We start from the raw sequence: 22,027 nt of genomic DNA on the forward strand, positions 1-22,027 counted from the left end.
TACAATTGCTCTGTGAATTAATACATAAATATGTGTGTCTGATTATTAGTTTACTGATTTGTTATTCTTAACCCAAGGATAAATTTTTATTCCCATTATAATAATCCCATTATAATAACTTTACCATAGAGAAAAAGTTTCCCACTGGATCAAAAGTATTCATATATTTTAAGTTAAATTAATTATTATTTTGTAACCTCCAAATCCTTATCACTGGGAAATTTCCACTTTGCAACTTATTTCTCTTCCCAGAAGACAGCAACTTACCAGCTTGTCGATGATTATGATTCAGCAGGGAATCTATTCAGGTCCATTTTGAGGCATACATTCCTTTGAGATTTCAATACAAGGAAGGCACATTTTAGGTCTTGTTAACAGAAGTATTAATATTCATAATACATCCCTCACTATCTTTTAAATCTCAGGTTGATTCCTCTTCTGTAATGTGATCTGTATCATTTCATACACTGCACCCCATGGGAATTTGCTGATAATTCACAAAACAAACAAAAATGTTCCTTGGCCCTTCTTCGCAATTAGTCTCCCAATTTATACAGGATCACTTTCATCTCTGTCTTTGGCTTGATTCCTGAAGTGATGACTTGTGATTGGAGCCCCCGGCCTGGCCATCCACGGCAAGTGGAGGGCTGCTTATATAACGTCCTGTGGGAGAAAGTCTTCTACTTCAGGACTTCAGGGGGGACCAGTGCAAGGGCTGCCAGTGGAGGGTGCTCTTCCTGCTTCCTGGAGCCAGCAGGTGCCTTTGTAAAGATCCATTTAATAAAAGAATCATTTGGGTTCACTTCTTATGTTGCAAATATCAGTACCTTGCACTGAGTTGGAATGGCTGGAATTTACTGGCAAAAACACCAAACAAATGAAAATAGAAAGAGGTTTGAATTTATCTACAATCAAAGATACAAACCGACATGCCTGGTTTCTTTAGTTGATTTTTCTGACGTCCTTTTTGGCAGGGGGAGGTGTCATATAAAATAAATTTGTAGCTATGTGATTCTATGCATGCATTAATTAACCTGGCTTAGTGTATGTATTTTCTTTGTGATATTTGAATCGTATGTAGAGTTTCCCTAAAAACTGCTTTTTTAAAATATATATATATATATATTTTGTGGTAATTTTGATTTTACATTGTATATCATTTAGGAGTATATGCACCTCTTCAGATGCATGTTAGCACAACATGCACTCCACAAAACACCCCCGATCCACCATCATAGTTCACTGAGTCCTTTCCCCCCTTTATAGCGCCCCTTTTAGTTCTCTAGTCGCCTCAGTACCACAGTCAGACTTCTGAGGCTTGGTTTTGTTTTGTTTTGTCTCTTCTTTGTTTTGTTTTTCTATATTCCACATGAGTAAAATCAACTGGTCTTTGTTTTCCCCCTCAGATATTTCTTTAGCATAATCCCCTCCAGTTCCATCCTTGTTGTTGCAGATAGCAAAATTTCATCTCTTTCTTTATAGTTGAGTAGTATTCCACCGTGTATATAGAACATATTTTTTTAATCCACTCAGCTGGTCTTGGCACTTAGGTGTTTCTATAGCCTGGTTATTGTAGATAGTGTTGCAATGAACATAGGAGTATACATACCCCCTCAAAATTATGTTTTTTTTTAAAGATTTATTTATTTATTTATACAAGCACTGGGTACAGTCAGAAGCACAGGAGGGTGAGAGAATTCACCAGAGCAGGAGCAGGGAGCAGAACAGACAGATTGACGAAATACACTGCTGAGGGTAACAGTGGGTGGCAGGAGAGGTCCGCGCGCCATGTGGGACCCTCGCCGGCCTGCCGGCCAGGGATCAAACCAATGCTGCAGAGGCTGCAGGCAGCTTTGCAGCACAGCACTCAACTGCTGCACCACCGGGAAGGCCCCAAAATCATGTTTTTTTTGCAAAACCTCCGTACCATTTTCCATAGAATGCACCAGTCTACACTCCCACCAACAATGTAAGAGGTTTCCTTTTTCTTCACATTCTCACCAAAACTTGTTTTTCATCTTTTTGATATGGGATCTTCTCAGAGGTGAGAAGATATCTCCTTATGGTTTTGATTTTCAACTACCTGATGATAACTGATGATGAAAATTTCTTTATGTGCCTTTTGGCCATCTCTATGTTTTCTTTTGAAGTGTGTATTTAGCGCTTCTGCCTAGTTTTTGATTGGGTTATTTGTTTTCTTATTGTTGAGTGGTATGAGTTCTTTGAGTATCTTGGACATTATCCCGTTGTCAGATGTATGATGGTGGAAATATTTTCTCCTATTTGGTATGGTATGTTTTTATATTTTATATATATATATATATACACATACATACATAAATGTGTGTATATATAGAGTACATTTATTTATTTATTTATTTACGGTATGGAGGTCCTTTAGTTTAATGTAGTCCCATTTGTTTATTTTTACTTTTGTTTACCTGCTGTTGGAGTTATGTCCCCAAAGACATTTTCAAAGTCAATGTCTTGGTGTGGTTAGCCTATGTTTTCTTCTATGCACTTTATGGTTTCCAGCCTTACATCCAAGCCTTTAATCCATTGTGAGTTCATTTTTGTGTATGGTGTGAGGTAGTGACCTAGTGTCACTCTTTTGCATAATGCTGTCCAGTTTTCCTAACACCAGTAGTTGAAGAGACTCTCTCTCATTGGCACCCTTGTTACAGATTATATAAATGTAGTTTTACTGCGGGGGGCTCATTTAATTCTTCAACCAAATCAGTTGTAGGTGTGGGATTTTCTTTAAATTTGGCATTAGAGAACCACTCTGTACCCTTCTTTTTTTCACTCCCTAAACCTCTGAAAAATATTGTGATATCGCAACCAAATCGCTTTCTTATTATTTGAATCACCAAATTTGCATTAAAAAATTGGTTCCCACTTTGAACTCCCTTTAATTCCTCAAGGATTTTTGTTTAGACCTGCAGCAGGGGTTAGTCATTAGCGAGAAGACCCTGTGCAACCTAAGAAGGGGAGGTGGTCTGCTTGAGAAAGAAAATGGTTCCACATGGTATTCTAGGAATTATGTTGTCTCCTTTCAAGAAGACCCAAGAAGGGGTGTGTGTGTGTGTGTGTGTGTGTGTGTGTGTGTGTGCAGAATAGCTGAATCTGCTCTGCTTCTTTCTTCTCAGAACAGACAAAAAAATTCCACATCTTAGTTTTCCACGAAGCTGACATGACTGATATTAATCCATGACTTTGAACTTTAAAATAAACAAGTAGCCCCCCTAAAGGAGCTTACAACCACATGAAGAGACAGGTGTGCCGGATAAGACCATCTCACAAGAATGAACAGGACTTGTGGAGTGGAATTCTAAAAGCAGCTTTATTTTTGTAGCCACCTCTCCCTTTAAATATGTTCAATGAGGGAAGGTTTTTCCCTACCACGGATTAAAAATTCAGAGTGCATGACTTTTCTGTTTACTCACAGGTAATAAATTTTCAATGACCACATTAAAGTAAAAAACAAAACAAATACAGTCTTATTTTAGAAGTCAGGGTCACCAGTCCTAATCAACTTTTCAATATTCACAGAGAGATAAGTCATCACCTCCTTTCTCCAACCTGCCCTCTCTCACAGGCGCCTTCTCTCTTTCCTTGCCCATGTCTCCTCCATTGCCACCTTGGACCCCTCTGGGATTGTAGGGGAAGCAGGAAAATGGGAAAGTTCTTTCATGGCTGTGTTATTGGAAGCTTACTTTGCTTTCTCTAGATTTGAAATTTTAGCAGATGGTTAAAGAGAATTTGTTTTCTGTGGAAAAAGTTTAGGGTTGTGCAGACATCAACTGCTGGCCTCTCCATCTATCCTGCTCTTGACATACTGCTGTTTATGTCTTATATTGCACACCTACCTTTAACTATACCCCTACCCTCTGACCTCATACTCTGGGGCCCTCTATATCAAAAAGTCAAGTCTTCTATATGCACAATTCCTGTTTACAAGGACCTCAGGCTGATACTCTTAGGGACACATTGAACACTGGTCTGCAAGATTTGCCACAATTGACCAGCTATGGGAGCAGTGTTCAGCCACTTTGCAAGCTAGTGTGCTCTCCAGCCTGCATCTGATGCCCATCTCATTTGGGGTCAATAGGTAACACCTTCCCTCATCACCAGGAGGAGAGGTTAGAGGTTGCTGAACACCTGTTCCCAGAGTATTCCTCCACATTTCCAGGCTCTCTTAGCTCCTTTATAGTGTCCTGTGGGAATCGCTTCTCGGCCTTTTGGCTAAGATCAAGTGTAGTATAGTGTCCTGTGGGAAAGGGGTTTGTTGCCTTAGGAAATCTGTTTTTATTTCTTTTGAAAATTTGCATCTGGTACTCCATGTTGGAATTTCATAGAAACTGATTTTTTTATGTTTTAAACTTTCATATATCATCCTGGCCTATGTATTCTAGTGCTGATGAAGATCATGAGAGTTTATTTACTGTTTATGTATGCTCTACATACTTGAAGAGTTGAGAGAAGTAGATTTTTGTAAGTATGCGCTGCACGTGGGTGGAAGTCTTAGAGGAGGCCTTAGATAGAAGGATCTTTTTCCAGGCTAAAGGATGGAGACTTTTTTTTTAAGATTTATTTATTTATGCATACAAGAACTGGGGTACAGGCCAGAGGTGTGGGGGGTGAGAGGATTCACCAAAGACAGAGTGGAGAACAGAACAGGCAGACTGACCAAAGTACACTACTGAGGGGAGCAGCGGGTGAGTCAGTAGAGGTCTGCTGTGCCATGTGGGTAACTCCCTGGCCAGGGATCAAGCTCGTCCTGCAGTGGCTGTGGATAGCTTCATAGGTTGTGTCTTAACCCCTTGCTCCACCAGGGAGGCCCTAGGATGGAGATATTTTGAACTGAATAGAAGGCATCAAAGACTTTGTAGTTAAGAGGGTGTTGCATGAATAAACCCACAAGATGTGCTAGAGCTGGTTCATGGACATGAGGAGGCAGATGGTCTCCTGTGGTAGGATTCCAAGATAATCCTTAATGATTCACACTTATAAACTCCTCTCCCCTAGAGTGTGGCCAGAAAGTGTCAAGATGGGATGTCACTTCGATGATTGTGTTTATGGTATGGAAAAGCAAAGGGAGTTTTACAGATGTAATTAGGGCCCCTAAGTAACTGATTCTGAGTTAATCAAGTGAGGGAATATTTTGGATGGCCCTGAGTTAATTAGGTGAGCTTTTAGAAGAGAGAGACTGTTCTGCTGGCAGGGGAGAAATCACACAGCCATACTATGAGGTGCCTGGGCATAGGATGGTCTTTCGGAGCTGAGGGTCTCAGTCCTACAGTGACCAAACAGAGTTCTATAGCAACCTGGATGAACTTGGAGGATGACTACAGCCATTTGAGTCTGGGTCAGCACCTTGATTGCAGACTCTGGAGCCCCTCAGTAGAGAACTCAGCTAGGCCATACCTGGACCCCGGACTCATGAAAACTAAACCGACAAATGTTGTTTTAAGCTGCTGAATTTGTGGTAACTTGTTACAAACCAATAGAAAATGAATATGATTCCCTTTATCAGACTCTTTCATGCTGGAGCATGTGGAGAAACAAGGATACAAAAGCTAGCAAGAAAGTCAATTACATAGCATTTAGTAAGGTAGATGAGATGGGAGTGTATTATTAAATATAGGTCCAGATATATTAAAATGTCACATTTGCTTATGTTCCGTATTCTTTGCAGTGTGGCTGGGTTGTTTCTAAGAATGATCCCCACCCCAGGAACCAGCCTTATGAGCAGCTCTTGTTCAGTGTTGCCAATAGCTACAAATAGGAGCATATGATGAATCGCATAAGGACATTTACAGCTTCATTCGAAATGTGCCACTTTTCACTTTTACTCACTTTTCATTGGCCAAAGCAAGTTCACTTGGATACAACTACTATTAAGGGTAGATAGAATGAGCCAGAATTACTGGATGAACTTCAACAGTTGGTATGGGATAACCATTAATTGGTGTTAAACATAAGGGTGATTTGAGGACAGCCCAGATTCTTTATTTATACCCACACATCTTATTTCTCACCCCTAATTCTGAGAAGGCATGCAAGGGTTCATTGCAAAGGAGAAATGAGGAAGAAGGCGGTATGGATCTCAAAGGAGGGTAGGGTTTCTAAAATTTTAGTGTTGAGTATTAGACGTGGCAGAACTATGAGCAACCTTAAGAAACAAGAACCTTTTTGTGTGTGTTTTCTTCATATACTTATCTTTGCTTTTATTGTCATGGAGCTTAGTTGTTGTAAGCATAAGTTGTAATTTAATAAATTATTTAATTACCCTAAATTGAAATAGTGGCTAAAAGGTGTGTATTTTATTTTTTTGATAATTTACATTTATTTTATTTTATATATTTTTACATCATTTTTCAATTTTGCACAATGTATGCATTTTTGTCTTGGTTATATTCCCCATACAATTCCCACTCCCCTTATTTTGACCCTTTTCCCCCTCACGACCTCCCCCTTAGTTTGTCCCTGGTTTATAATTGCTTGAAGAAACAAGTGTCTTTTCTTGTCTTAATGCTTCCCACCTCAGTATTGCTGCTGGATAGAAAACAGATTTTCAGGGCCTCCCCGGGACCTCAGCGGGTTGAGCGCAGCTCTGTGAAGCTGTTTACAGACTCTGTAGTGCGGGTTCGATTTCCAGCCAGCCAGGGTGATAACCACATGGTGCGGCAGACCTCTCCTGTCTCGCCCACTGCTCCCCTCAGCAGTGTATTTCAGTCAGTCTGCCTGTTCTGTTCCCCGCTCTGTCTCTGGTGAATCCTCTCACCCTCCCGTGCATCTGGCCTATACCCCAGTTTAAAAAATGGATTTTCAGTCTGTATTTATACTAAGAATTTCCATTTTCCTGCCTTTTGGTTACCTGTGTATACTCCTTAACGCTCCTGAGTCTCAGTTTGCTAGTGAATTCAAAGCCAGGTAGGGGAGATTCATCAGGTTTTCAGAGAGATGATGGGAAAATTTTGAAAGGCATTTAAATAAAAATTGTTGTGCTGTGCCCCAGAAAAGAGTGCAAGAAATGAAAGGTATAAAGCTTCCCCAGAATGAAAGCCAGTTGAACTTATGCCCGTTAGTGATAATATTACGACGGTTTAAAAGATTCCCAGGGCGCTTTCATCTCTCTGGTGGCTGATGTAGGAAGGACGGTTGTTTTCATCCCATTTGTGATAAGTGAACAATTGGGGGATGGAGAATGTTTGACTTGCTTCTCCCCTTTCCTTCCTTCTTTCATCAAAACGATCTATTTAGGAATTTGCTGGTATTTTGCTTCACTGAAGATTATGCTCATTTTTAGTTTTAAAATGAAAGGGAGTCTATGTTTCCTGGGAAAATAATTTAAGGTGCAAGCTAAGATGTGGCAGAGGCTGATGTGGGATGGGGACATTCCGGATGATAAATGCCTCATGCAGATCCCTGAGGAAACTGGGGTGGAGGAAGGAGCCAACAAAGACAAAGAGATGAAGGAACAGTAGAGGGATGGCCTTCAGGGAAGTGCTGGGTGGAAGAGAAGGCAGAGGACAGGAGCTGGGCACAAGAAGTCAGAAGGAGAGAGGAGAAATGGGGGTAAGGCAGTATGGCTCTCAAAGGAGGAGAGGATCTCTAAAAGGAAGGAAGCTTAAAATGTCAAACTCCAAGTATAAGGCAGCTGTGAGGAGGGAGGTAAAAAGTTCTGGGCATGCAGTAAGTCAAGGCTATTACTGTCCTGGGCAACCTCGTTAGGAGGGGCAGAGTGAAACTAGCTTGTTGTGCGACACAGACTGGTTTCCTGAGACATTGTAAAGGGAATGGAGGAGCAGAGTGATAGAGTAAGGAACACAGCTTCAGGGAATTAGTGTCACCATGGGCGAGAGCTGTGCCTGTGTAGAGAAGAAAGTGCTGGCAGAAGAGAGAAAGGTCAGTGAGTAGGTAAGAGGTGGACCTGTTGTGGGCAGCCCAGGCTGGCTCTCAGCTGGAAGCACAGGTCTCCAGTAGGAGAGCAGAGCTCCTTTTTGAAGCAGAGGGGGAGAAATGAAGAAGGGGAGCCCCTGGAACTGGGGTTGAGTGGGGTTGGAGGGTGGTGTCCACTCTGGAGATTTCACTTTGTTTTATAGCCACCTAGGAAACTCACCTGCAGGAGAAAGGATGTGTGGAGAACCAAGGCCACGGGGAATTCTGCAAAAAAAATGCCATTGTGCCCATTTGGGGACCATTGTGCAGCATTTGGGAGAATTTTGAAGAGCACTGCTCTGCTTTTGTCAAGGCCAGAGGGAAGTGGTTCCCGGGAAGTTCCCTTGAACCACCACTCCCAGTCCATCCTGAAATAGCCATGTCCAAGGCAGGGGGAGAGAGAGAGAGCGGCATCTCTGAGCGGGTCTGACACAGCACAGCCTAGGCCAGGGGACCCATCCCTGGGACTTCTGTGAGTGTTGCCGGGACATGACAAAGAACTTGTGAATTGACCTTACTAATCCTGTGAGATCTAAATTATAGGGAGGGGAACCACAGCCAGAGTGGGGAACAGAACTGACAAACTGACAAAACACACTGCTGAGGGGAGCAGCGGGCATGGCAGGAGAGGTCTGTGAGCCATGTGGGACCCTCCCCGGTGCTCGGCGATCGAACCGGTGCTGCAGAGGCTGTGGGCAGCTTGCAGCCCAGCGCCCAACCACTGCTTCACCAGGGGAGGCCCAATAGGGATATAATTTTGGTGTCTTTTTTGACATTCTCATCTGTGAGAAAGATTTGTCAACCTTGTGGGGGTTTTGTGGTTCAAGTTTAGTGCTTTAACTCTGTGAAAAGTTTTTTAAAATTTTTTAAAAAATTTTTATTTTGCAGAGGGGTTTGTCTTCTGTTGAAGATCATCTCATAAAAGCCACTCTATTTTGGGGGCAGTTGCTATCAGAAGAATTGAGGGGAGGTTTGATCTGTGTAGATTAAGTTGATGTACCAATCTCTTCTCCAGGGTTTTAAGGAATCTTCCATGATTGGCTGAGCATGAGGGATCTCCCTGTGACAGCTCTATAAAGAAAGAAAGACAATAAAGACAATCTAATAGGCAGTCAGTCGATGAAGATTTTTGTCTGGAATAAATTTAGCGCATCTCATAAAGATTTTATAGATGCTACCTTTCAGACGCTTAGAATATTATTATCTAGCACAATATTTCTCTGTTCCTGATTTTTCATATCCTTGTCTTAAAAAAAAAAAGCACTTTTAGAATGTTCTGTATCTATTTTCAGCTCTTAGCAGAGTTGTTTCAATGACTGATATTTCTTTTTCCGCTGCTTGGTGTTCTTTTACGGGATTTAATTAGAGTCTTCCACACAAATCTGACAATTAGTGGGTTTTGTGATGGAATTCATGATTTGTGTCTTTACTTGGCTTCAACATATAAGCCTCAACAGGTCCTTCCTACGCATAAGGCTTTGGTACTTTTGGACTAAAATGGAAGAAAATGAAATACAGATAGAGATCAAATATCTGATCATTCTCAATAGAATAGAACGTGACTTCAGAGCCAGCCTGTAGCAACGAAAATTAAGTCTTTTAAAAATTCACCTTATAAGTGAAAACAAACCAACCCCCCCCGCCCCAATAGAGGTTACCTTATTAAGAGTTCTGGGTTCTTTGCACATATTTCAAGTCTCTTTTATCTCTTCAATAAATCTCTTTCTCTCTGTCTCTCATCCTCCTCCTTCTCCCCCCTCTCTCTCCTTCCCCCCTCCCCTACCTCCCTCTGTGGGGCTTAGGAAGGAGGGAGTGTGAGTTCACAAGAACACAAGGGTTTTGAGACAGCTGCAGAGGAAATATGTATGTGCAGGTAAAAAATATAGTCATGTCTTTCCACATGGATGGTGCTTGATGAGCCTGGTTTAATGTCCCCTGAGTCTGAGGAGTTGTGTGACTCTGTGGCATATTTTATTGTTTAATGGGAAAGAAAGTGTCTCATTGCAGTGAGGCATCCGTGGTGTCCACAATTCTGCCTGATACTCCCTTTATGGAAAAATAAATTGTTTTCTTCATTTTCTAAAGAAAAAAAAAGAAAAAAGGGGGTAAAAGGGATTTGATTCAAGGGAAATTTTCCCTAGAAAATCCTCCACTTTCCTAAATATTCCTAAACTTGATATGCTAATTTTTGCTGGTAAGCTCTCCTTTTGCGTCAAGGATAAATAATCATGACCATACTTTTTTTTTTTTGTGGTATTGCCATCATTTCTATATGTCAACAAGGAAAAATCAGATATTTCAAGCCTGGAGATCAGTTTTTCGTATAACATTATAGATAGATATGAACATTTAAATGCTTTATCTAATATATAAATGTTATATATAATACATATACTTATATATAAAAAGTATATATTTTGGAAGATACTCAAATGGGGAATACAACTCCTGAGCCCAGAGTTGTGCTCCCTGTGTTACCTGGCCGGTGACTTGAGAATATGAGGGGAGGAGGAAGGCAAGGTCAGGCAGAGGCAGGAGCAGGTGGCCCCAAACACGTGACTATGAGATGCCCTGGGCAGCCTCACAGGGACCAGGTCTTGGAGACTGATCACAGGTGCTCCTGAAGCTTCCTCCTCTCCAGAGGGTGGAAAACACCAGATGGAATCTTTAGACTTGATCTTTTATTTCGTTAACAGGGAGAAAGATAAGAGAAAAAAGAAAAACTATTGTTCTGGGAGTCAGAAACCAAGAACTTTCCCACTGTGATGCCATTGGCTCATGGTATGACCTGAAACAAATGGGGGGCTTCATTGGACCACATGTGAGTGTTTCTGCAAAGATGGCTGACAATCCCCAGCTGGCTTATTCCACTAGTGGGGTATGTGTCAGGGACTGCGGGACCCTGGCTGCTTTGAGTCTGGATTTAGAAGTACTTTGTCAACTGCATAAGCCCATGCCTAGTGCTTTCTCTGTGTCTGGCCCTGTGGTAGGTCCTCCAGGGAACCCCTGCAAGCCACAGACAACAGTCCTTCACTCTCAGTGGGCCAAGAGCTAATTTAAGCAGGAAGAAGCAGCAGGTGTGAGGTCTCCTAGTGGGGCTGTTCTAGTCAGCATAGGCAGATGTACGATTTAATATAGCAGCCCCCCACTTAGAGAGCAGTTGCTATAAAGGACAAAGAGTTGCCACATTTCACTGTCTCTGAGATGCACTGTTCCTCCACCCCCACTTCCCCAGCCTCCATTTTAGCATCTCTAAAACCAGGATGTCTCTTACAGTTAGTGTTTGGTTATAATTTAAGTAGCACTTGTTTTTAGTGGTGCACAGAATAATAGTAAATTTATAATCTATAAAGACTTACATTCAAGAAAATACTGTACAAGAAGAAAATACCTGGATTCCTGGTATCACCCAACACCAGAAGACCAATTTTAAGAAGAATTTTAAACACATGAGACTCTCCTGACTAAAACAATTCCGTATGTCACTGAAATAGTTTATAAAATGGGAATGAGGAGATATTCCTTCAGAGCATCCACATGCTTTATTCCTTTTAAAAGTTAGTTGAGTTTTGCAATATTTTTTAAGTCTTAGAAATTGGATGTTATCTGTAGGGAAAGACCAAAAAAAAGATTGACTCAGAAAGGAGGGAAACCCTTTGGATTTGTAACTCTCAACTTTTATCTTGGACTTTGCTTTCAACTCTAGGTCATCAGTTCAAATCAACATTGTGCTGTTTCCATTTTTTTAAAAGATTTATTTATTTAGGCATACAAGAACTGGGGTACAGGTCAGGGGTGCTGGGGTGAGAGGATTCACCAGAGACAGAGGTGGGGAACAGAACAGGACGAATGACTGAAATACACTGCTGAGGGGAGCAGCGGGCGAGCCAGGAGAGATCTGCTGTGCCATGTGGGCAGCTACCTGGCTGGCGATCAAACGCATGCTGCAGTGGCTGCAGATAGCTTCATAAGCTGCATTCCAACCCTTTGTGCCACCAAGGAGGCCCCTCCCATTTTATTTTTTATTAATATGCCCCATCTTCTTCTCTGCCCCACACACTGTTTCAAGAGTCATATGAGAGATACTCTCGCTTGAGAATCCAGAGGAGACTGGGGTAGGCAGTGGAGGGAAGTGAGCAAAGTTTGTCCAAATCCTTATATTTTCTTTGAAACACAGAAGTTGAACTTACCATTTTAAAATGCTCCTTTGATTTTGACTTAGACTACTGTTCTAGAGTCCTGATAGATGGTAACCCCCCGAGTACATTCTAGTGCCTACTTTGTTTCCCATTGATTTCTGGTTTGGGGGTTCCGATCCTCTTCCTGGCAATTTTTCCTTCTTTTGTGCTTTGTCCTCTTAGGCTATGGTCTTTAGCAACTGGGCTTCCATTTTGACCTCCTTTCTCCTCCTGCTTGTTTTGGCAGGTGGACTGAAACCCTCAGTTCTGTGAACTTCCTGACCCTACTCCTTAGCGGTAGTATAATTAACTTTTGCCTCCAAATAGTTAAAAGTCAGGCAAGATCTGGGTTCTGGGTTTTTCAGATTTGGTGTTTTCCCATTAACTCCCTGAACTATAATTTCCTCAGTTGTCAAATGGAATGGTAATAATAATGCTCATCTCATACTGCTTTAGTGTCATCAGCACAGCAACTGGTCCAAATGTGGAAGCTATTCTTGATCTTCTAGCTAGTAGTAATAATAGTAGTTGTTGTTGTTGCTGAGATAGTTATGCTAGTAATATTTGGAAACAGAAAAAATTGCAACATTACTGACATTAATTGGTGATGACATATCCAGACTCTTTAAATCATCCAGCGGCCCTTCTCAAGGTTTATTAGAGAACTAAGTCCTAGTGCTCTAAAGGATCCATTGCATGTAATGAATTAATGTATTTTCTCTGCATCTAGAACTGTACTAGCTAAATAGTGTCCTTGGGAGGATTGAGAAAACAGTCATTGGAATAATTTTCTGTAGGACTTAATTCCCTTGAGGAACCTCAGTTGGGAAAAGCTGATAAAGAATAGATTTCCATAATTTTAGTAGTTTTTACTTATATTTGAAAACCATTTGATTTAGAAGGAATAAGTGTGACTCAAAGGAGGATGGAGTTAATACATCAATTCCAAATATAGAATGCTTGTAAGGTATTCTGAAGTCTCTCTTTCCGAGAGGAATTTTTCTGTTGTTTAAAGTTATCCTCTGTAGACCTGATCCTGAAACCTATTTCCCAACTAACAATTTTAATTCTTACATTATTGAGCCTGAACGCTGACCATAGACTTTTCTTGCAGGTGGTGCTAAATAAAAAATGTCGATGTGTTTATTTTGGAAGCCGTTGGGGAATGCAGTCCAGAATTTAGCCTATCTCACTTTTGCTGCACAGTTTTTATTAAAAAATGAAAATGTGCCTTTGGTTGACATTCAAAAAGAAGACAAGGAATGGACAGCTGTCTGGAATACTACTGCCATAAGTAGTATTCCAAGTATTCATAAGCCTTCCCTTGTATTTGCTTTTCCAAGCAAAGTATAAGTTGGAGGTGAGGGAAAACTTTCCAAATGAATTTGAATTGTGGAAGTACTGCCACTTCCCCCTCCCAAGTACATATATAGTGATGGCTATTCTGAACTGTGATGGGGGCACTTGGATCAGAAATACTACTTAGATTGGAGGGAGACAATGATGGAGACATTTTTCTCTTTGACAACTTCCAGATCTATAGGGTAGGTAGGAGCAGAGTGATAAAATTAGAAGAAAAGAAGCCTGGATCAGTTTCCTCCAAACAAATTATCCGGTTAAAGAAAAGAACTTACTAGAACTCTGCAGGGCTGCTTAACTAGAATGCATTAGTGGTTGGAATAAAATGGTATATCCACTCATCTTTTGGGAGGTGTGAAACATCAGTGTTTTTTTTGGGCTTCTTGAAATGTTCTTTATACTATTCCGGCCAGTTACATGAACAGTGAAGATGAATGAATGATAGCCAGAAAGCATTATTACATTTGCAATTAGCCCCACATTCTGAACCCCGACTCATTCCATCACAAGGTACACTAATTCAATATCACAGTGACCCTGGTATAGTGAGATCTTAATTATAGCTGGAAGTTGGCAGAATCATTCTTCCTTCTGTAGTCTTGAATTTTGTCTCTTTCAGTGAACTTAAATATATAAGCTATTCAGCTAAATCAAAATTATTTTATGGAAAGGTTAAGCTACATATACATTTGTATTAAGGGGATATTTTGCTTTTCCTGTAGAGATTTATCTTCACTTTAAAGATTAAACATGAAATAAGCCATGGAAAGAAAAAAAAGCAAAAGCAAAAGCAGAATGGTAGATCAGAAGAATTCCGCTTTCAACGTCTCCTAATGAGCCTACAATTAGATATGGATCGTCAACATAGTCCTTGCCAAAGCCCAGACAACTGCTTCCCTGCCCCCTCAAATTTGGTGGAGGCAGGGATGTCAGGTGAAGAGAAAGTTAGGAAGGAGACTTTGTACTGGGAAATCTAACCATCTCTGTGTGTTTATGAACAAACTAAAGAAAATTGATAGTCCTGTGGACATCCAGGTGAGTTCATCTGTGGAAAACCCTGGCTGTCCTCTAGCAGGGTGCTTTGAATAGCTCAACTCACCGAAACAGGCTTGATGAAATGAGTCTTTAAAAAATTCCTAGTGAATGTTGTAATACAGGGTACAAAAGAAAACATTTTCTAACTCTTTTCAGTTGTTTATTGTTAAGTATCGTGCACCCAACTGCTTCCCCACCTGCCCCCATCCTCATCTGCATGGCAGCAACTATACAAACTGGGAAAAAGTTAAAAAAAACATGCTGGTATTATGGATTATTCTGTGATCTATTGGTTTGAAAAAAGCTTTTGGAAAGCCTCTTAAAATGGGGAAACTCAATTAATGAAGTTGTGCTGTGCTACCCAAGGGGAGAGATGGGGGGAGGGGTGCTGTGCTATGGTCACGGGAGGCAAAAATTCAGGGAGAGAGAAGATATTGACGATTTTCATCTAAAGCAAGAGCTTCCAGATTTTTTCAACCTTGCCTTGCATGTGTTTTAAGGAGATGATCTGTGTGCACTTTCAGTCTCTGACCCAAGGGCATAAACCTTGAAGGCTGCTTAGGTTTAAAAATACCTTAAAAGGGATCTTCCCTCTACATTTACTTACAGCGTGGGTAGGATGGACCTGATACCATCAACTTCATCTGGAGGTTGTGGCTAGTCATTCTGCCTCACTCACAGTGGTCCCTGAATATTGCCGGTAGCATTTTGGGGGCTGCTAATGAGAACCATAAAATATCACTAAAGAAAGACCTGAATGAACATGCCAGATTGGGTGCAAGATTCATGAATGCAGTTTGAGGCGGCCTTAGCATCTAGCCTCTCTTAAAATTTGGCTAAAGCTCCTGTTCAAATAAAATGGAAGATAAAAGTGGTTTCAAGAGTGTGGTGAAGTGATTGTGCTATTGAAATGCTACTTTAGATGTGTAAAGACACCACTTGAGAGACGCCCCTGTTTTGGAGACACAGCCTGCCCTTCCAAAACACATGTACAACAAAAGCTCCTTTTCTCCAGGGTGGTAGAATGTGTGTGTGTACTTTATTCTTTCACAAGTCCTTCTAAGAATGTCATTCTTGATATATTTATATCTACAGGATTTCTCTGTGGCTGCTTAACATATATTGTAAATTATTATTGGTTCAGTAATTGAGCCTTTCTTTTCAAATACCAGTGCAAGCTCGACAAGATTTGGAACTTTCTAAAAAAAGGCTCAGTGGCTCTGATGACAGACTATGTAATTTGCTTGACTAGAGTGTCCACCTAAGGCAGGGAGAAGAAAGTAGATTGTTGTCAAATCAGAACCAATTTAGTGAAGGGGCCATTCTGGAGGCCTTTGCTCTGGCCGCCTTAGGTGAAACGGCTCATCCAGTCACGTTAGTTATCCAGGGCAGAACTGTCAGCTTTTGGAAACTGAGCGGGACCTGAGGCACTGTTGTCACTGTGGATAAATAAATGGAAAATATCTGAACCATAAGCTTTCCCCACAGCAGCACAGATCAAAACAGTAAATGCATTTTGAAAAACAAAAATATGGATTTTTAAAAGTCAGAATGGTGATAAAAATGTTCTGCAAATCTGCTATTTGTGACATCTGAGCGAGACTTCATCAAGTCCTGAGTTTACTTGCAAAGAAGGTAGCCACAAAGACTTGTCAAAATAACAAATTGTGGGGGTATTTATGCTATTCAAATTGCTTTCTCCATTAGCACAATCACTTAGCACAATCACTAAAATGCAGAATTTATATAGACTCTGGAGTATTTATATTTTCCTTTCTATAATTATAAATGTGGAGGTTACTAAAGCATCATACTTGGGAAGTAAAAAGGATCCAGAGAGAAATGGAAAAACCTTTGACAGAGATGAAAAATACCATTTTGGAACTCACAACCCTCAGCTCAGCGAGGGCTTTCGGGTCATTCATCTTGCCTTTGATTTGTCTGCCTTTTCACTTCAAATAGGTTTACAGGTTTTTAGCTGAAACCAATTAAAGAGAGCCAATTGGCAGGGTTAGCACTTGTGGTGTTTATGGTGTGCATTGTATTGATTTATGCTGCTCAGCAGCTACAGTGAAAAGCAAACTATATGAAGAGGAAGGGAAAGCTCATGGTGGGGAGGCATAGATTCATGTGAGGACAGACAACACCAGAAAGAAAACTGCTGATAATGCACGATTGAGCAATAGGATTATTGTTTTCTTTTTAAGAAAGACTTACCAATGGCAACACTTTAGTGACAACTATGCAAGATGCTTAGTATCAGTTGACAATGCAGGCCTCTTTCACTGAAGGTCAAAGGCCTGCTTGACTGTGTTACAGTTCTTTTAGGTGAAACGTGAAGAACAAAGACCTAATTTGGCAACCCCAAGGGAATGAGTTTCAGCAGAATATTAGTGGACATCATTTAGTACTGAGATATAACTTTTTTTCAGATCTTGCAATATTGAAAATATTGGTTGATCATTTAAACCCAGCGGGGTCAAAGTGTTGAGTGGCGTATTATGGAAAATGGAAAATCTTTAGGGGCATTCTCATAAAATGAGGGTGTTAGAGAATTCTGAAAAACTTCTGAGGTCTCTTTTTGTCTTATAGCTGGACAGGGCTTAGATTACTCAGTGATACTCTTGGTCTTGAGGAGTTAATGATGGTTTACATGCTTAATCACTCAAAACCATCGGTGGGAACAGGAGAGAACTGTCGTTTTTGTTTATAGCATTACAGGTTTATCTTACAGGTTTATGAAATTCAGAAAAAGTAACCAAAAACTCTTGACAAGTCTCATAAATTCTTGGTGACAAAGAGCTTTAGTTATTGAAGAGAAAAATGTAAAAGCGAGTAAATGACCAGTTTGGTTTGGAAAATAATGCAGGCTGGATTGTCATGTAAGACTTCATGATTTAGTACTAAACTTCATAAAGACAGGTGAGTCAGGCACAGTCTTGAATGTTTGCAATGATAATAATAATTATCATGGTGTTAATATTCTTGCCTTGTTTTTGTTTAATAACTTACCCTCTTTTTTTTAAAGTATGATAACATACATTGACTCTTTGATTTTGCAAACAGTGCTTGTAAGCTTAGGAATCATTATCCTCATGTGAAAGATGAAGAAATAGCCTCAGGGAGATTAAGTGATTTATTGTGGCAACTGATAAGAAGAAGGGAAAGGAACTAACAATTATCAAAGACTTATAACTCTCCAGATCTTCAACTAGAATATACACATAAAACCTTTAAACTATGCATTGATATCCCTTTACTACAGAAGAAAAACTGGACTTAAGCAATTTTAGTACTTGCCAAAAGAGCAGTAACAAGTAAACGGGAACATCAGGTTTTGAACATAAGTTTTAACTGCTTGTCTAAGTCTTTCTCTCTCATTTGACAATGATGGAGTTACTTTCTTAAAAAGGAAGTTATCTCATCTAGCATATAGGGAGATTAGAAGTCTTCCCTTCCATCCTAACAACAAGTAAAAAGGTGGATAAAATGAAAAATCAACAATTCTTTTTAGATCCATCTGGAAGTGAAGTCACAGGGCCAAATTATCCCCTCAAATTAGAGAGACAGACATGTGGATGTAGAGAATCACAAACTAGAGAAACAGAGACCCTGAAGGAGAAACTTCCTTGGGAACCAAAACTGGGTTTTGTTTTGAACTGGAATTGACAAATTGTTGGACAGTGGGGACAAGTCTAAGAGGTTAAAATTCCAGGGGACTTAGTCACAGGTTGGTCCTCATAGTTTTGTGAATTTTACCTTTAGGAACTCAAGTAGGTTCTTACACTGAAAATGAGAAAAAGAGAGAGAGAAAACAACACTGTGTCTTCCTCCAGATGGAGAAGAGAAAGTAACCATTTTGAAATATACCAGCACATTCTATTCTTCACAAAATCTGTCCTCATTACTGGGTATTATCAGTACCTAACTGACCTATGGGGAGGGGAATTATGAAACTCCAGTAACAGCCTGTCCTAGCCATTTTGTACCACAAAGGGTGGGGTGGGCTGAGACAGAGAATGAACTAAGAAACATTGTGACCTTTACAGCCCATAGTGATAAGCTTACTAAAAACCCTGAGATGTAGTCACAGGATTAGAGTTCTCCCCCTCCCATCAAAACTTCCCAGAACATCATTAAAGGCCTATTTACCATAGTGCCTTTTACCCAGAACATCATTTCCCCAATTCAACAAAAAATTACAAGACCTACTAAAAGGTGAAAACACAGATTGAAAAAACAGAGCAAAGATCAGAACCAGATATGGCAGCCCACATACTTAAAACCACTCTGACTGATAAGTTAAAAACTCAAATGGAAAGATAAACAATGTTCAAGAGCAGATGGATGGTGTAAGTACAGAAATGGAAACTATAAAACAATTAAAAAGAAATACTAGAGTTAAAAAACACTAAGAAATGAAATATGTGTTTGATGGGTTCATTAGTTAAATTGAGAAAAAAATTCTGAGCTTGAGGATGTGTCAATAAAATTTCTAGAACTGAGAAGCAAAGAGAAAGAAGACTAAAAATATAGAACAGAATGTCCATGAACTGCGGGGCAGCTATAAAAGGTGTAGCGTTCATGTGGTGGGAATAACAGAGAAGAAAGAATGCAACAGAAGCAATAGTGACTGAGAATTTTCACCCAAATTCACGTCATTCGCCAAACCAGAGTTCCCAGAAACTCAGAACACACCAAGAAGATAAATGCACAAACACTACACTTATAAATATCATATTAAATTACTATCAAATATAAAGGTACTATTTTGAAAGAAGCCAGAGGAGTAAAAAAAAAAAAAAAAAAAAAAAAAAGGCATACCCAGCTTGCTGATACAGGAACAAAGATAATAATTTCATTCAACTCTTCCTCAGGAATCTTTCAAACAAAAATCAAGTAGAGTAAAATAACCCCACCAGCCTAGAATTTTGCACCTTGTAAAATTATTCTTCAAAAGTGAAAGAGAAACAAAGACATTTTCAGGGAAACAATAATTGAGGGAGTTTGTTGCCAGAAGACCTGCCTTGCAAGAAATGTTAAACATTCTTCAGAGAGGCGGCAAATGATATAGTTCAGAAATCAGATCTTCATAAGAATGAAAGAATATTAGAGAAGAAATAAATGAAGGTAGGTAGAATAAAAACTTTTTTCTTACTCCTAATTGGTCTAAAAGGTAACAGTTCATTCAAAATAGTAACAACAACAATGTATTCAATGATTATAGTTTATGTAAACATGAAGTGAATGACAGTGTTGATACAAGGGACAATAGGGAGGTATAAGTTATATTGTTATAATAACATACTTGCATTACCAAGGATTTGAATTAGTTTCAAATGTATAGAGTGAAATCTAGGCAATAACTAAAAGAAGTACAAAAAAAGTTAAAAGAAAGGAAAGAAAATGGAGAGGAGAGAAAATGGAATCATAAAATGCTCAGTTAAAACCATAAAAGGCACAATAAGAGTAGAAGACAAAAGTTAGAATGAGCAATAAGAACAATGAATAGAAAATAACAGCAAATATCATAAATAATAATCCAACCATATCAATAATCACTTTAAATGTCATGGCTTAAATACACCAATTAAAACATGGAGATTAACAGCGTATGTCAAACAACAAGATCCAACTATATGTTGTCTATCAGAAATTTACATTAAATGTAGATACATATACATTAAAATTGGATGGATGGAGAAAAGTTTACCATACTAACCCTGGTCAAATGAAAGCTGAAATAGCTGTATTAATTTCAGATGGAGCAGACTCAGACAAGAACAATTGTCAGAAATAAAGAAAGCTGTTATATAATGGGAAGAGAGTCAATTCTCCAGAAAGCTATAATAATCTTTGATGTGTAAATGCCTAAGAGAAGAGCACACTAAATCCAGTGTACATAGAAGAAAAGAAATACTAAAATTAGAACTCAAATCAGTGAAACTGAAAACAAGAAATGAGTAGAGAAAATCAACAATAGTAAAAACTGGTTCTTTGGAAAGAGCAATAAAGCTGATAATACTCTTCACAGGTGGAGGGACGGAGGGAGAGAGAAAGAGAGAGAGAGAGAGAGAGAGAGAGAGAGAGAGAGAGAGAAAATAGAATATAAATTACTAATAGCAGAAATGAAAGAGGAGGACATCACTATAGAAACCATGGACATCAAAATGATAATAAAAAAAAATATGAAGAATTTTATGCCCATGAATTCAATTACCTACATGAAATGAGCCAACTCCTTGGAAGATACAATCTGTCAAAATGCACATAGAACAAATGTACAATTTGGATAGCCCCAAATCGATTACAGAATTTTTAAAGCAACAATTATTAATCTTTCAAAGAAAAAAAAATCCCAATCAGTTTATCAACAAATTCTACAAAACATTTAAGAAGAAATGATACCAATTCTCTAAAATCTTTTTTTTCAGAAGCTAGACCCATAGGGAATAGGTCTTAACTTATTTTGTGAGGATAGCATTTTCTTAAAACCAAACTAGATGAAGACATTACAGGAGAAGAAAGCTATAGACTAAGCTAAGATCCTCAACAAGCTACTAGTAAATCAAACCCCAAAATAGTAAAAATTACACATCACAACCAAGTAGGATTGATCCCAGTTATGCAAGCCTGGTTCAACATTTGAAAATCGATTAATATAATCCATCACATTAACAAGCTCAAGGAAAAAAAAATCACATAATCATATCAATTGATGTATAAAAAACTTCTGACAAGATCTAATATCCATTTATGGCAAAACTGGGAATAGAGTGGAAATTACTCAATCCAATAAGGAATATCTACAAAAACCTGCAGCTAATTTTATCCTTAATGATGAGAAGCTAGAAGATTTCCTGCTAAAATAAAAAAATACAACAAGGCTGTTTTCTCTACCTCTTTTCAACACTGTGCTGAAATTCTTACTTGTGGTCACATGACTGAGGCATTGGTCTTGGTGACCCAGTGTGCTGTCATGACTAGGTGTCAGCTTTCACTGCTGAAATAACACTCCAAAATTTAGTGACTTGAAACAATTATTTAGTTAACTTATGATTTTATGGGTGTGTCTGCAAACTGGGCCCAGCTTTCAGCTGGGTGGCTCTCTTGGTTTGGCTGGGCTCACTCATATGTCTGTGGCCAGCTTTGCAGGTTAGGTAACTGTGCTTCTGGGGGTGGGCTGACCATCACCCGCAGTGCTGGGAATGACTAGGTGTGTGCCTCAGCATCTAGCAGGATAGCCCAGACTACTCATATGGCAGGTATTCAGGATTTCAAGAGGAAAAGGTGGAAAGCCTTTTGAGGCATATGTTTGAGACCAGCCCGATGAACCTGTGCAGCAATTTAGTTTCCAAAGGATGACAAAATGGCAGGCTAGATTCAAGAGGACATGGATCTGGGCTAGAGATCTAGGCTTGGAATCCATCACCTTGCCTTTACTGTTTGAGTCTGAAGGGCCTGCTGATCCTGGACAAATGCCTCTCCCACTAAAACATCATAAATAAGAT

At 39.5% G+C, this 22,027-nt stretch overlaps 1 pseudogene; it reads left to right on the top strand.

The window, feature by feature from the left end:
• The first annotated feature begins 4,225 nt into the window (after nucleotides 1-4,225).
• On the top strand, nucleotides 4,226-4,362 carry LOC119260070 (U2 spliceosomal RNA; annotated as a pseudogene).
• The last annotated feature ends 17,665 nt before the right edge of the window (nucleotides 4,363-22,027 follow it).

Source organism: Talpa occidentalis, unplaced genomic scaffold, assembly GCF_014898055.3.
Source record: "Talpa occidentalis isolate TD23 unplaced genomic scaffold, MPIMG_talOcc4v2.1 talOcc4.5, whole genome shotgun sequence".
NCBI lineage: Eukaryota > Metazoa > Chordata > Mammalia > Eulipotyphla > Talpidae > Talpa > Talpa occidentalis.